At 50.3% G+C, this 15,755-nt stretch overlaps 1 pseudogene; it reads right to left on the bottom strand.

Annotated features, from left to right (window-relative positions):
- Positions 1–12,031: 12,031 nt before the first annotated feature.
- LOC136319404 (large ribosomal subunit protein P2 pseudogene) lies at positions 12,032–14,117 on the bottom strand (annotated as a pseudogene).
- Positions 14,118–15,755: the final 1,638 nt, after the last annotated feature.

The raw sequence follows: 15,755 nt of genomic DNA, 5'->3' as shown, positions 1-15,755 counted from the left end.
GTGTGTAGATACATGTGATAGCTCCAGATGCCTGGGATGAAGCTGACAGACCTGCTGCCAAGGGGAAGCCATGGGTCTCTGCTCATCCTCCTCACCTCTCTCCTTACTTGACTGTCCCCTGTGTATGTGTAGTAACTTGCAGGTCGTCTGGATGGTGAGGTGGGTACAGATGGGTCACTGCCCCTTCCCAGAAGGTCAGCTCTGCGAGATCACAGATCTGTCCACTGCTCAGCACAGGGCCTGGCACATAGGCAGGAGGTACTCACTGAATATTGCTGAAAAGAAGGGATGTGTTTGAACATTTGTACATGTGTTGTGCATGCTCAAGTGCACACACGGGTCTGTGTATGTGTATACACCTGCATACAGAGGTTGTATAATAGCTTCCTGAGGCTGCTATAACAAAATGCCACACATAGCATGGCCTAAAACAACATAAATTTATACTCTCTGGAATATAAATTTATATATTCTGGAGGCCAGAAATCTAAAATCAAGGTGTCAGCAGGGCCATACCGTCTATGGAAGCCTCCAAGGGAGAACCCTTTCTGCTTTCTTCCAGCTTCTGGTGTTGCCAGCTATCGTTGGTGTCCCTTACCTTATAAACGCATGAGGGCTGAGCACTGAGACTGGCCTGGGTGCAAACATCTGTGGGTGCCTTGGCTGTGCTGGTCTGGATGTGGCAGTCAGCCCCAGCCCCAGGCCAGTCTGCTCTGGGGGTGAGGTGGGGGGCTGCTAAGTGGGTATAAGGGAAGGGGAAGTACCTCTGTGCCCTTCCTGCCCCTGCCTGCTGGCTCTCAGCCTCAGCCCTGTCCTGCTGCAGGCCAGCCACCAGCCCTAGACAGCCAATACCTGCCAACTTCCTGGAGGATGGCCCTCTTTACAGGCCCAGCTCCCAGAGGTGCTGGGCACCCAGGGGCTGGGGAGGAAGGGAGGGCTGGAAGGTACCTGGGGGCACAGCTGGGCCTTCCTACTCTGTCCGCATTTCCAGGGGGCCCCAGTGGTCTCCGTTGCCTCTGGGAGGGAGGTGTGACCTGCCCCTGGGTGGAAAGAACCTGCCAGGCAGGTGAGGCAGGAAGCCTGGGCTCTACATCTCAAGCCTTCCTGATTCATGGGTAGCAGGTTTCCTCCACCAGGCTGGGGCAGTGACAGCAAGGGGCAAGTCCAGCCAGGGCTGGTGGGCAGGACAGGCAGGGCCCAGGACATGGATACTTCTCATCAAAGGATGCCAGGGAAAAAGGCCAGCCTGGGAAGAGAACTTAAATTTCCCTGGGATTCCTGGGGCCAGCCTGAGGCTCCCAGAGCAAGAAGAAGGTCCTGGGAGGTACTGGCCAGAAAAAAAGGAGAAACTGGCAATAAATGCCTTTTCTGCCCCAGTCATGGAGGGTGCTTGGTAAGTCTTGGGCTGGAGGTATAGAGAGGGCACTCTAGGAGGTGCCCTGTCTGTCTCCAGCCAGTGCTGAGAAGCCCCTCACTTCTGCAGGCTAACTCTCAGCCTATGTTGTACCTAGGGTCACCCCAAAACCCCAGAGGAGACACCAGGCAGGTCTTGACTGCCACCCCTGGGGCCTCTGCTTTCCCCTGCCTCATCTGAGCCAGGAGGAGGCAGGCTGGCTGGGGGCGGGTATCCACTTTTAGCTGATCAGGCAACTGGAGCTCTGGCATCTTGGGGGCTAAAAGGATGCAGAATTTATCTCCTGGGCAGTGTTCAGGTAACCCCAGAGCATTTTAGGGCCTCTACAACCAGCATGTAGGGCTCCAAGAGTTAGCATATAAAAACAGAGGCACTGGTTGGGTAGCTCAGTTGGTTAGATCATCCTGATACACACAAGGTTGTGCGTTCCATCCCTGGTCAGGGCACATAGAAGAATCAACCAGTGGCCCTGGCCAGATAGCTCAGTTGGTTGGAGCATCATCCTCAAGTGCAGAGGTTGCTGGCTCAAACCTGGTCAGGGCAATTACAGGAACAGATCAATGTTCCTCTCTCTCTCTCTCTCTCTCTCCCTCTCTCTCTCTCTCTCCCTTCCTCTCACTAAAATCAACAAAAATAAACATTAAAGCCCTGGCCGGTTGGCTCAGCAGTAGAGTGTCGGCCTGGCATGTGCAAGTCCCAGGGTCGATTCCCAGTCAGGACACACAGGAGAAGTGATCATCTGCTTCTCCCTCCCTCCCTCCCCCTCTCCCCTCCTGCAGCCATGGCTCATTCAAGCAAGTTGGCCCTGGGCGCCAAAACAGCTCAGTTGCCAAGCAAAGGAGCAACAGCTCCAGATGAGCAGAGCATTGCCCCATATGGGGCTTGCCAGGTGGATCCTGGTCAGGGCTCATGCAGGAATCTGTCTTCTCTGCCTCCCCTCCTCTCACTTAATAATAATAAAAATAGCCTGACCAGGCGGTGGTGCAGTAGATAGAGCGTCGGACTGGGATGCGGAAGGATCCAGGTTCGAGACCCCAAGGTCGCCAGCTTGAGCGTGGGCTCATCTGGTTTGAGCAAAAAGCCCACCGGCTTGGACCCAAGGTCGCTGGCTCCAGCAAGGGGTTACTCGGTCTGCTGAAGGCCCATGGTCAAGGCACATATGAGAAAGCAATCAATGAACAAGTAAGAAGTCGCAACGCGCAACGAGAAACTAATGATTGATGCTTCTCATCTCTCTCTCCGTTCCTGTCTCTCTGTCCTTGTCTATCTCTGCCTCTGTAAAAAATAAATAAATAAAAATAATAAATAAACATTAAAAAAAAAAAAAACCAATCCATGATGCCTGACCAAGTGGTGGTGCAACAGATAGAGCATCACCCTGAGCTTGAGCACCAGCTCATCCAGCTTGAGCATGGGATCGCTGGCTTAAGCATAGGATCATAGACATGACCCCATGGTTGCTGCCTTGAGCCCAAAGGTCACTGGCTTGAAAAAGGGGTCACTGGCTCGGCTAGAGCCCCCCTGTCAAAGCACATACGAGAAAGCAATCAATGAACAATTAAGGTGCCACAATGAAGAATTGATGCTTCTCATCTCTCTCCCTTCCTGTCTGTCCATTCCTATCTGTTCCTTTCTCTGTCTCTGTCTCGCTAGCTTAAAAAAACAACAACCCATGAATGCATAAATAGGTGGAACAAGTTCAACTTTCTCCCTCTCTTTCTTTCTCCCCCCTTCCTCTCTCTAAAATTAATAAAAATAAAAATAGAGCATGCCTGAAAAAAAAAAGAGCATGCCTGTTTTTAAGTTCAGATAACCAATGAATAACTTTTTAGTATAAGTCCCATGCAGAAATATATCCCAAGCAATTATTCATTATTTATCTGCAATTCAAATTTAACTGGCATCTTGTATTTTTTCTGGCAACCTTACCAGGGAGAGACAGTAAAGACCTTTGTCCCTTAACTTTAAAAAAAGGCAATAGTTTGGTGTGTGTGCAAGTGTGAGCAGGCTGGGGTGTGTACATGTGTTTGTTCATGTTCAGAGAGTCACTAAACCTGGGTCTGTGTGGGACAAACCCTGTGCATTTGTGGGAGCAGAAAGGAGGCATGATGGCTGTGCACACACCTGCTTGGTGTGTGTTCACATGAGAGCAGGGGGTGCCCATGCATGGGGCCAGGGGCGGTGGGACTGGGACCATGGCTGTACCCCTCACAAGCCTGTGCCTTTGAAGGGAGGGTCATTCATTCTGCTTGGACCACAGCATCTGAGGCTTGAAGGGTCACAGGACTGGTACTCAAGCACTGAGCCGCCATAAGGGGAGCCCAGGTCAAGCCCAGCTTCTAAGCTAGAATCAGAGTATTAGATTAAGGGTCAGTACTAGAGGCTGTAATGGCTATAGATATGGGGGCTAGGCAGAGACAGAGTCCAGGGCTGGCACCCAGCTTGGCCTGTACCCCCCCTGCATATTCCTACCTGTCTGGCCCCCCAGGATCCCCCTAGATAAGTGAGGGTCATGGGCTAGAGCCTCTGGCAGTGAGGCCATGAGGCAGGAACATCTGATGCAAGTGGCTGTAAGTGTCCCTTCCTGCTGGCTGACTCAGAGCTCACTGCATTCCAGTGGCTCAGCAGTCCTGGGGACAGAGCCAGGGCCCCTGTCCTCCTTGAGGGTGTAGGGGGTAGGGCAGGAAGAAAGGAAAGCAGGGGTGGATGTGGCTATGAGCTTGAGGCTGCTCAGCCAGCCTGGCTGTAGGTCTCTGCAGCCTTGGGACCCACCCCATTGTGAAAGGGGGTAGCACTGCCTAAGTCCTGCCCCTCAGAGGTCAGTCACTAAAAGTCCCAAGGGCCAGGGTTGGCTCAGTAGATGGCCAAAGACCACCAGCCTGCCCAGTAACTGAAGATTGGGTATTTGGCTTGTTATCACTTCTCTACCATGTCCAAACCATTGGACACCCAGGTGGCTCACATTTCCAGCTGACCTGTTTCCTAACAGTGACCTAGGGCATCATGTACAATTGCCCTAGTTTTGGAGAGTTTGGGGTACTTTCATGGCACATATCCTAGGGGGGCATAGCCAGAGAGGACGAATAGAAGGGGTGGCTGGATGGGTGTTAGGGGCCAAGAGGAAAAGGGAGGCAGATATAGGGGAAGCCCTGTGACTGGCCAGGCCACACTACTCAGGCCACCTGCTCCCAAATCATCTTTTTGAAGCATCAATTCTTCATTGTGTCACCTTAGTTGTTCATTGATTGCTTTCTCATATGTGCCTTGATTGGGGGGGGGGGCTCCAGTTGAGCCAGTGACCCCTTGCTGCCTAAGTCAGCAAAAGCCAGTGACCACGGGTTCATGTCTATGATCCCATGCTCAAGCCAGCAACCCCACATTCAAGCTGGTGAGCCCATGCTCAAGCCAGATGAGCCCGCGTTCAAGCCAGATATCTTGGGGTTTCAAACCTGGGTCCTTTGCATCCAGGCCAAGGCTCTATCCACTGCGCCACCGCCTGGTCAGGCCCAAATCATCTTGTCTTGCAGCCACGGCCCTCTCCCTGCTGGCTTTTAGGAGTGGTTTGAGGCCACCTCTTTGGGGCAGCTCCTTGCCAGGCTAGGTCTCAGGCCTGAGTGGCACTGAATTCTACATGTGCAGATGACACTCCTCCTAGGGCAGGCAGAGGGCAGAGCTGGCTCCAAGCTTCAGAAAGTTCAGTCATGCCCTTGGGTCAACATAACAGTCCCCAAAGACATCTCTTTTCAGTCCCTGTACTGGTGGATGTGTCACCTCACAAGATGAAGGGACTTTGCAGGTGGGATTAGGTCAAGGAGCCTGATATGTGGATGACCCTAGATTCCCAGGGGACCCAGTGTAATCACAAGGTCCTCAAAAGAGGGAGGCAGGAGGATCAGGGTCAGAAATGGAGGAGGTGGCACTGCTGGCTATGAAGTCAGAGGAAGGGGCTATGAGTCAGGAAAGCGGCGCCACTAGAAGCTGAAAAGGCTAAAAACGGTTCTCCCTGGAGCCTTGGGAAAGAACAGCCCGCTCACACCTGGGTTTAGCTGTGTTAGGCCCATTTTGGATTACTGGCCTCCAGAACGATCACAAAATAAATGTCTAAGAGAGTCCCTAAATCTGGCAATTTGTTACAGCTGCTCTAGGGAAGTTCATACAGGCACTAACCAGGGTGTATCCCAGAGTTGTCATTTTGCAGATGAGCAAAACGACGGGAGCCCAGCCGTGACTGGAGGAGCAAACCTGGCTTTCTGGCCAGGGTCCCTTGGTGGAAAGGGGACAGGGGCGACGTGTCTAGGGATACAGGAGAGGCCAGGAAGCCTGGACTGCTGTACCCACCAAGAGCCACGGAGGCCGCTGTGGCCGGAGGAAGCGAGTTCCTATTGACTACAGGCCAGTGCAGGAACCAGGCTCCAGGAATGTCCTCTCCAAGGGTTGAATTTGCTTGTCGTGCTAAATGCTCGAGTCGATTGGCTGCCGGGAGTGTGACCAGGCGCCTCTGAACTCCCCGCCCTCGGCAGCCTGACGGCCGCAGCACCCAATGGGTTCCCAGCTGTGACCGCCGCCAGGCGTGCCATCGCCGAGGCTCCTCCTTCCTCTTCATCCGCGTTGCAGGGCTTCTTTTCCGGCTACAATAGAGAAACGGGCGGTGGGGGGCTGCAGCGTTGGGCGCCGTGGACTCTGGGGTCCTGGTTACTAGCCCTAGGGACCCGCGGCTGCCAAGACTAAGCTTGGACTCTGGCTCCGGGCCAACTCTACCCAGCGGCGAGAACGGTTACCGAGGCAACGCGTTTGCGTCAACGAACAGGAGCAGCGCCCGGGCGGAGTGAGAGGCGGGGCCCTGGGGCTGGGCCAATAGGGTTCCAGAGATCGAGCGTAAACGGCGCAGCCTTGGCATAAACTCCAGCCAATGGAATTATTATTGTCTGAGCAGCGAGTGTAGGACTGCGCACTTTTAAGGGAACCGCAAACATCTTTTTGCGCTCTGCTTGCCTCCTGGTTAAAGACGGTAGGAGCGGTTGGGGTACGCCAGCCGATCCCCGGCTCTCCGTGAGCGTCCGTTTCCCCAGGTGCACATTCCAAGGGCATAGGGCAGCGCATTCAGAGCCCGCGGCTTCTCCGAGGGGCGCCCCTGCATTTATGCGGCGCCATGGTGTGCAACTGGATCCCTTGCAGCGCTTACCCCTACCCCGGGGGGTCACCACGTCCTGCGGCTTCAGGGCGAGCACGCATCCCAGGAAGCCACATGGCAGATGGGGTACTGGATTTATTCCCTAGGCCAGGGCCCCTACGCCTATCCCTCCTACCCTGCCCTGGGAAATATCCCGTACAAGTACTGTTTCCCACCTCGAGGGGCGGGGAGGTAGGTTTGACGGTGTCTCAGGTCTCAGTGCTCGGCACTATATCCCCGGGCTATCTTTCCTGACAGCAGAAAACACAGTGGGGGTGGTAATGAGGACCTGGATGACCCAGTGGATTTCGAGGGCCAGTGACCATAACTACAGTGTGTGTGTGTGTGTGTGTGTGTTTGTGTGTGTGTGTGTCCCAACTATGGACAGGCCCTCTTCTCCACTCTCCTGCATCCTCTGTGTCCCAAACCTGGACTATCTCCCAGGGTTGATCTGTAGGGAATGGAGATTGTCTGAGAACCCTGACAAGGCTGGTCTCAAGGAATAGGACTGGCATCTGAAGGAGTGACAGGGCTGAGATTTGAGGAGGAGACAGGTAATTAGCCCGGTAGAGTTCCTGGTTCATAGCAGGCTTTGGGATATGACCCAGTTTCCCCCAGTGGCCCTCCTTCCTGCCCCTTCATCAACCCCCACCTCAGCACCCTTGAACTCCGCACAAACTTTGGGTGGCCTACTTTGATCCTTGTTCCCTTGTTCCTTACATCCATGATGTAAGAAGTTAGTTTTAAGGAAACTGGGTAGTTGGCATCTGGGAACACCCTGTATAATTTTGAAACTTTTCTGTAAGTCTAAAACTGGTTCACAATAAAGTAAAGAGAAATACACCACTAGTGTTAGTTTCTAAACGTTGTTGTGTGTCCCCATACCCGCAGACACATAAAAGATAACCTTCAGCCCTGGCCAGTTGCTCAGTGGGTTAGAACAGCATCCTGAAATGCCAAGGTTGAGGGTTTGATCCCTGGTCAGGGCCCCTATGGTAAGCAACCAATGAATGCACAAATAAGTAAACAACAAATGAATGCTTCCCTCTTTCCCTTCCTCTGTCTCTCTAAAATCAATCAATTAAAAAAAAATAAAGCCTGACCAGGCGGTGGCAGTGGATAGAACTTCAGACTGGGACATGAAAGACCCAGGTTCAAAACCCTGAGGTAACCGGCTTGGGCACAGGGTCCCCGGGTTGAGCCCAAGGTCGCTCACTTGAGCAAGGGGTCACTAGCTCTACTGGAGCTCCCTCCCCTTGTCAAGACACATATGAGAAAGCAATCAATGAACAACTGAGGTGCCACAACTAAGAATTGATGCTTCTCATCTCTCCCTTCCTGCCTGCCTATCCCTATCTGTCCCTCTTTCTGTCTCTCTGTCACACAAAGAAATAACAATAAGATAAAGTAAATAAGACCTTCATCACAGCCCTGCAAGGCATGCTGGCTTTGGTCTGGGTGGTCTTTCAAGGGTCTCCACACTCCTTTGGGGCACAGGGCCAGTGGGAAGCTTACACACATGTCCAGGATTCTATGGGGTTTGTAGAGATACCACTGCAGTGGGCTGTGAAGATGGAGGAAGGGGCCACCTACTAAGGATGTGACATCTCTAGAAGCTGGAAAAGGCAGGAAACAGATTCTCCCCTGGAACTTCCAGAAAGGACTAGTGCTGCCTTTACCTGGATTTTAGTCCTGTGAAAACATCTGGCTTCCAGATGTGATATGATAAATATGTGTAGTTTTGGGGGTTTTTTGTTTGGTATTTTTCCGAAGCTGGAAACAGGGAGAGACAGTCAGACAGACTCCCGTATGCGCCCGACCGGGATCCACCCGGCATGCCCACCAGGGGCGACGCTCTGCCCACCAGGAGCGATGCTCTGCCCCTCTGGGGCGTCGCTCTGCCACGACCAGAGCCACTCTAGCGCCTGGGGCAGAGGCCAAGGAGCCATCCCCAGCGCCCGGGCCATCTCTGCTCCAATGGAGCCTCGGCTGCGGGAGGGGAAGAGAAGAGAGAGACAGAGAGGAAGGAGAGGGGGAGGGGTGGAGAAGCAGATGGGCACTTCTCCTATGTGCCCTGGCCGGGAATTGAACCGGGGACTTCTGCACGCCAGGCCGACGCTCTACCACTGAGCCAACCGGCCAGGACCTAATATGTGTAGTTTTAAGCCACCAAGTTTTGGTGATTTGTCACAGCAGCCCAAGGAAACCACTGTGCCATCTTCCCAGAGTGATCCTAAGGGATGAGGGTTCATAGGTCTTCTGTTGCTACTAATGGCATATAGGCCTGGCCCCTCAGCAGCTTTTGGTGACTGGACTGATGGACGAGAATGGTCAGATGACTGAGGGCAAAATGGGTTCACCTGCTCTGGGCCTTTCTTGCAGGACTCCTAGCTGAACGCGTGTTATTTCTTGGCCTGGCTGTGTGGTCAGAACTTATGATGGCCTCAGAGCTAAGCCAGAGGAATAGGCAGAAATATCTGCTCACACATATGACAGAGGGTCCAATAGATGCAGAGTGTCTGCAGGGACCCTGGGCTGGGAGCCACTTCCCTGTATCATGACTGACCAGGGACCCCTGCCAATCTTGGAGCCCTTCTATTGCTGAGGTCAAGATCAGGACCCAGGCCTGACCTTTGGTGGCACAGTGGATAAAACGTCAACCTGGAAATGCTGAGGTCGCCGGTTCAAAACCCTGGGCTTGCCTGGTCAAGGTACATATGGGAGTTGATGCTTCCAGCTCCTCCCCCCCTTCTCTCTCTCTCTGTCTCTCTCTCTTCCTCTCTGTCTCTCTCTCTCTCCTCTCTAAAAATGAATAAATTAAAAAAAAAAAAAGATCAGGGCTCAGAGAGGGAGAAGATTCCAGCAACTTTTTCAATCAGCACTGGGGCCTGGGCTTGGGACTCAGGGGTAAGCACTCCTGACTCTATCTCCCCTTTCCAACCAAGTACTGCAGGGGACCCAGTGTCACCAATGTGATATTCAGGTCAACCCTAGCATCTGATAGAAACTCAGACCCCCAAGTCCCAGCAACAGAGCAACGATGACCCTGCTGGCTTGGGTGTGCGGACCAGCCTCTGCCTTGTTTACTTGGGGTGAACATAACTGTTTCTGGCTGTTTTCCAGAGCAGGCGGCCTTTCTGGGGGCAGAATTCCCACCCAGTAGGGAGGGGCAGAGCCCTGCAGCTGATTCTGTTTTTTCAAACTGTTTTTGGTTTGGAAAGAAGGGCAGATGGTTCCAGAAATATCTAGGAACATGCCCCCTCCCCCTTCCCCCAGTGGTGACTGCTGGTAGCATCAAAAGGTCAGCAGAAGTGCTGTGTAAACAGGGGCTGCAAAATGCAGCTCCCAGCACAAAGGCACAAAACTCTGTATGTGATTGGGGACAGCCAGAGGTGGCAAGGGCTTATCAAATGGGTGAACAGACAAACACAACATGTCCATCCACACACTGGAATATTACTCAGCCACGAAAAGGAGGAAAGCACTGATACTTGCTATAACATGCAGGACCTTGAACACATGGTACTCAGTAAGAGAAGCCAGACATGAAAGGCAACACTGTGTGATTCTATTTATATGAAATATCCAGAGCAGGCAAATCCATAGAGATAGGAAGTGAGATCATGGTTGTCAGGGGATGGGGTGATTACTGATGGGAACAGTGCTTCTTTTAGGGTGGTGAGAATGTTCTGGAACTAGATGGTGGTGGTGGTGGTGGTGGTGGTGGTTGCATAACACTGAATGCACCAGATGCCACTGCATTGTGCACTATAAATTGGTGAATTGTGTAAATTATGAATTATATCTTTTTTTTTTTTTGTATTTTTCTGAATCTGGAAACGGGGAGGCAGTCAGACAGACTCCCGCATGCGCCCGACCGGGATCCACCCGGCACACACACCAGGGGGCAATGCTCTGCCCATCTGGGGTGTCGCTCTGTCTCTACCAGAGCCACTCTAGCGCCTGGGGCAGAGGCCAAGGAGCCATCCCCAGCGCCCGGGCCAACTTTGCTCCAATGGAGCCTCAGCTGCAGGAGGGGAAGAGAGAGACAGAGAGGAAGGAGAGGGGGAGGGGTGGAGAAGCAGATGGGCACCTCTCCTGTGTGCCCTGGCCGGGAATCCAACCCGGGACTTCCGCACACCAGGTTGACGCTCTACCACCGAACCAACCGACCAGGGCCGAATTATATCTTAATAAAGATATTTAATGACAAAGCCCAGCATGGTGGAGGCTTGTGATTATGCATGGTACTAGGGCAACTCGATAGTGCCATGGGGACACAAGGGGAGCCTGCTGTCCTGTTGACCAAGACTGGACACAGCAAATAGCCACACACTACAGCACCTGGCATATTTCCCAGCCTGGATAGATTATAAGGAGAGAATCTCTGTGTGAACAAGAGAAGGAAACCAGTAGGGATCCCTGAGAGTCTGCAACATGCAGACCAAGAGCTGCATGCCAAGACTGCATGCTCTGAGACTACACTTTCTAGAAGGATTGACACTGCGAAACAAGGCTTTTAAGGAAACACCCACTTCTCACTCACAGGAAGTTCCAGGAAATGGACTGTATGTGAGAAAGGATGTGTGCTCACAGGCAGCCCAATCTCTGCCCAGTGGTTGTTTGGGAAGGCACCAACACTCTGTGCCAAGAATGTATCCAGAACCTTTGCACCTGGTGCCACATTTGGTAACATCTGTGGTTATCACACTGGGGAGCTCCTGGCATTGAGTGGGTTGGTCTAGGGATGCTGCTCAGCACCCCACAGTGCCCAGGAAAGCCCTAAAGAGAATAATGTGGCCCTAGTGACAGCAGGCTGAGGTAGGGGAACTGGTCTGCAGAGACTGTCCTGAGTGGGAGCAGGAGGAATTATCAAGAATATTCTAGCAGCACTGTCCCTAGATGTGAACAAGTCCACCTGCCTTCATGTCTTCAAATAGCCACTTGACTTGTGCTCCTGCCATATAATGGGGCTAGATGACTCAGGGAATGCCACTTCTACTTAGTGAGAAAGAGCTGAACAGCTCTCAGGTAGCTATGGTGACCCATCTCCTGGTGGTCACGTCCTTGTATGGCCCCCTACTCTGACTCACTTCTGACCAGTTGAGCAGGGCAGTGGTCACATCAGCTTGTGATGTGCGTCTGGCCTGTCTCTTGCTGGTTCTACTGAAGCACGTGGCCCTGATGGCATGGCCCACGTGGCAGCCATCAAGATACTGAGGACTTCAGTCCTGCACCTGTAGGGAGATGTATTCTGCCAACAACTGTGAGGCTTAGAAGTGGATCTGTCCCCAGTTGAGCCTCTGGGTAAGACCTCCACCCTGCTAACACTTTTACTGCAGCTTGAGCAGGGGATTCCTGACCCACAGAAACTGTAAGATGGTAACTTGTGCTGCCTTTTTAATTTTTACATTAAAAAAGGGTTTTATTTTCAGGGGAGCAGGACTCTAATTGAACAAGCCAAACCCCAGGTCATCATCTACCTCTTCCGACTCATTTTTCTTCTGTTGCAGCTGGGCAGAACCAGCAGCAGCAGCTGCAGACCCCAGGACCCCACAGCCCTGCCAGCAGGATCTCTGGCCAGCTTGCCAATACCGTGGGTGATGTCATCTTTGATATTTTTTCCATTTAGCTCACCGAGCCGATGACCTCATTGAGCTGGTCGTTGTCTGCCTTGATCCCCACGCTCTCCAGGATCTTCTTGATATATTTGGTGCTGGGGATGCATTGCCCCCAAGGGCGGCCAGCAGGTAGAAAGCAGCTTAGCTCATCTTGGCGGCAGTGGCCAATGTATTGTTTTAAGTGGCTTTGTCTGTGGTCATTTGTTACACAACAGTAGCCTACAGATACAGCTAATTACTTCCTGATTAATAACTACTAGTTAACATAGCATCTCTTAAAGGTAGATGTGCAATCTCCATATTACACAAAGGAATCTGATGTTTAGACTTTCATTTCTTGTTAGGTTTTCTGACCCTACAGCCAGTGTTATTCCCTTGAACTCTGGGCTGTTCTCTCCAGTGGGATTAAGGAGAAGGCTTTGAACCTTTCCATGACCGAAAGTCATTTAATTCTCGCCACTAATTTCTAGTTTTCTTGCGTTCTGCTTAGAGACAACAGTTTGTACAATGTTTGGTTTTATGTTTTGTTTTTTATTGTTTTGTTTTTGTTTTTGTTTTTTCATTTTTCTGAAGCTGGAAACAGGGAGAGACAGTCAGACAGACTCCCGCATGCACCCAACCGGGATCCACCCGGCACGCCCACCATGGGGCGACGCTCTGCCCACCAGGGGGCGATGCTCTGCCCATCCTGGGCGTCGCCATGTTGCGACCAGAGCCACTATAGCGCCTGAGGCAGAGGCCACAGAGCCATCCCCAGCGCCCGGGCCATCTTTGCTCCAATGGAGCCTTGGCTGCGGGAGGGGAAGAGAGAGACAGAGAGGAAAGCGCGGCGGAGGGGTGGAGAAGCAAATGGGCGCTTCTCCTGTGTGCCCTGGCCGGGAATCGAACCCCGGTCCTCCGCACGCTAGGCCGATGCTCTACCGCTGAGCCAACCGGCCAGGGCGTTTTTTGTTTTTTTTTTTAATTTGACATTTTTCATAGAGTTGAAAACACATTTAATTAAAAAAGAAAATCAGCCCTGGCTGGATAGCTTGGTTGGTTAGAACATCGTCCCAATATGCAAAGGTTGCAGTTTTGATCCCTGGTGTCAGAGCACATACAGAAACAGAGAGATGTTTCTTTCTTTCTTTTTCTTTCTTTCTTTCTTTCTTTCTTTCTTTCTTTCTTTCTTTCTTTCTTTCTTTTTTCTTTTTTTCTTCTTTCTTTCTTTCTTTCTTTCTTTCTTTCTTTCTTTCTTTCTTGGCAAGCGAGTGAGAGAGAGAAAGGCAGAGAGACAAAGAGAGGAACAGACAGTAAGGGAGAGAGATGAGAAGCATCAACTCATACTTGTGTCACTTTAGCTCTTCATTGATTGCTTTCTCATATGTGCTTTGACTGGGGGTCTCCAGCTGAGCAGTGACCCCTAGCTCAAGCCAGTGACCATGGGGTCATGTCTGTGATCCACATTCAAGCCGGTGACCCTACACTCAAGCTGGTGAGCCTGGGACCAAGCTGGATGAGTCCGTGCTCAAGCCAGAGACCTTGGGGATTTGAACCTGGGCTATAGTGTCCCAGGTTGACACTCTATCTACTGCACCACCACCTGGTCAGGCTTTTTTTTTTTTTAAGATTTTGTTTATTGATTTCAGAGAGAGGAGAGAGAGAGAGAGAGAGAGAGAGAGAGAGAGAGAGAGAGAACAGCAGGCATAGGGTGAGGAACGAGAGCATCTTCTCATATGTTCCTTAACAGGGCAAGCCTGGGTTTCAAACCGGTAACCTCAGCATTCCAGGTTAATGCTTTAGCCACTGCACCACCACAAGTCAGGCAGTAATATGGTTTTCTGACTAATATGTTTCCCTACAGATATAGTAATCAGGAAACTTGATCAATATAAGTGTACTGTGTCCCACCTTGCAATTCCTGCTCTCTCATGGTTTGCTCAGCATTGACATAACTTTGCCTGATCAACTTTGAACTATATGAATTTTTTCATAACAGCTTTGTCAGGATATTATGCACATGAAGATCTTCCTGTTGGAAGTGCACAGTTCAGGGGTTTTAGCAGAGTCATGCAACCATTGCCACCATCCATGACTGTTGGAAAAGAATAAGATATTAAGATTTCCTGATGTCCTGACATTGAAGAGAATCAACCAGTATCTCTGTATCAGGTTTTGCTAATTGTTTTTTGTAAAGGCCAAATAGTGGCTCTTTTCAGCTCTGAGTGTTGAGACTGAGACCTCTCCCAGTTTGTTCAGCTCTGTCTTGTAGAGAGCAAGAGCCAGAGATAATATGCAAATGACTGAGCAGCACCATGTGCTAACAAAACTTTATTGACAAAAACTTTATTACTAAAAGCTGCCTTTAGTAAACCCTGATCCAGACTCCTGTGTTTGGTTTTCTATGACCCAGTTTTGTGTCATGCTTTAAAATAGTCATCCTTGCCCTGGCTGGGCAGTTCAGTTGTTTAGAGCGTTGTCCTGATTCACCAAGGTTGTGGGTTTGATCTCTGGTCAGGACACATACAAAATTCAACCAGTGAGTGCAACAAATTGATGTTTCTCTCTCTCTCTCTCTTTCTTCTCTTTCTAAAAATCAATAAATAATTAAAAAATTATTTTAAAAAATTATCCTTGTGGTTTTCTGGGCTTCCTATATTTTGTAGGTTCTGTTTTCCTATCTTTGTCCCTCCAATTAATCCAAAAAGATATACTGTTTGACGTTTTACTAATGGTTAAATGTGTGTGTGTGTAACATATTGATTTTTTTTCTCTTTTTTTAAAAAATATTTTATTTATTGATTTTTAGAGAGAGGGGAAAGAGAGAGACAGAGAGAGAGAGAGCGAGAAGGGGGAGGAGCAGGAAGCATCAACTCCCATATGTGCCTTGACCAGGCAAGCCCAAGGTTTCAAACCGGCAACCTCAGTGTTCCAGGTTGATGCTTTATCCCACTGCACCACCACAGGTCAGGCCTTGAATTTAACTTTGCCAATTATTATCATCCATGAAATGGTATTTTACTGATTCTGGCAATAAAAGATTAACATATTCAATTAATACCATCTACAGATATGAGCCTTAGCCTAGAAAATGCAGCAGGATCAACTTAAAATTCAGAGGAAAAAAGCCAGGTCCTGATCATTTAGCTCAGTCAGAGTGTTGTCCCGAAACGCCAAGGTTGCAGGTTCTATACCCGGTCATGGCACATACGGGAAGCAGCCAATGAATACACAACTGCATGGAACAACAGATGAATGCTTCTCTCTCTCTCTCCTTTCTTTTTCTGTTTCTCTAAAAATAAATCAATAAATAATTTAAAAAAAAAAACAAAAACCAATTACAAAACCCATGGCAAAATCAAGAGATTTCTCATATGTTCCACATATATATATATAACTATCCAGAAATACAATTAAAAAAAGCATCATGGTTGCATAGTCATAATAAAAAATAATTAAGAATTCAAAAGAAATGTGAAGATCTGAAATGTTCAGAACAAACAAGTCCTCAGAAACAGGAAGTGGGTTTCTGGCTGCCAGTGGCTGGAGGAGGGGGTGAGAAGTGACTGCT

Source organism: Saccopteryx bilineata, chromosome 1 (assembly GCF_036850765.1).
Source record: "Saccopteryx bilineata isolate mSacBil1 chromosome 1, mSacBil1_pri_phased_curated, whole genome shotgun sequence".
NCBI lineage: Eukaryota > Metazoa > Chordata > Mammalia > Chiroptera > Emballonuridae > Saccopteryx > Saccopteryx bilineata.
The sequence above is the reverse complement of the archived record's forward strand: the minus strand, read 5'-3'. Positions and strand labels throughout refer to the sequence as shown.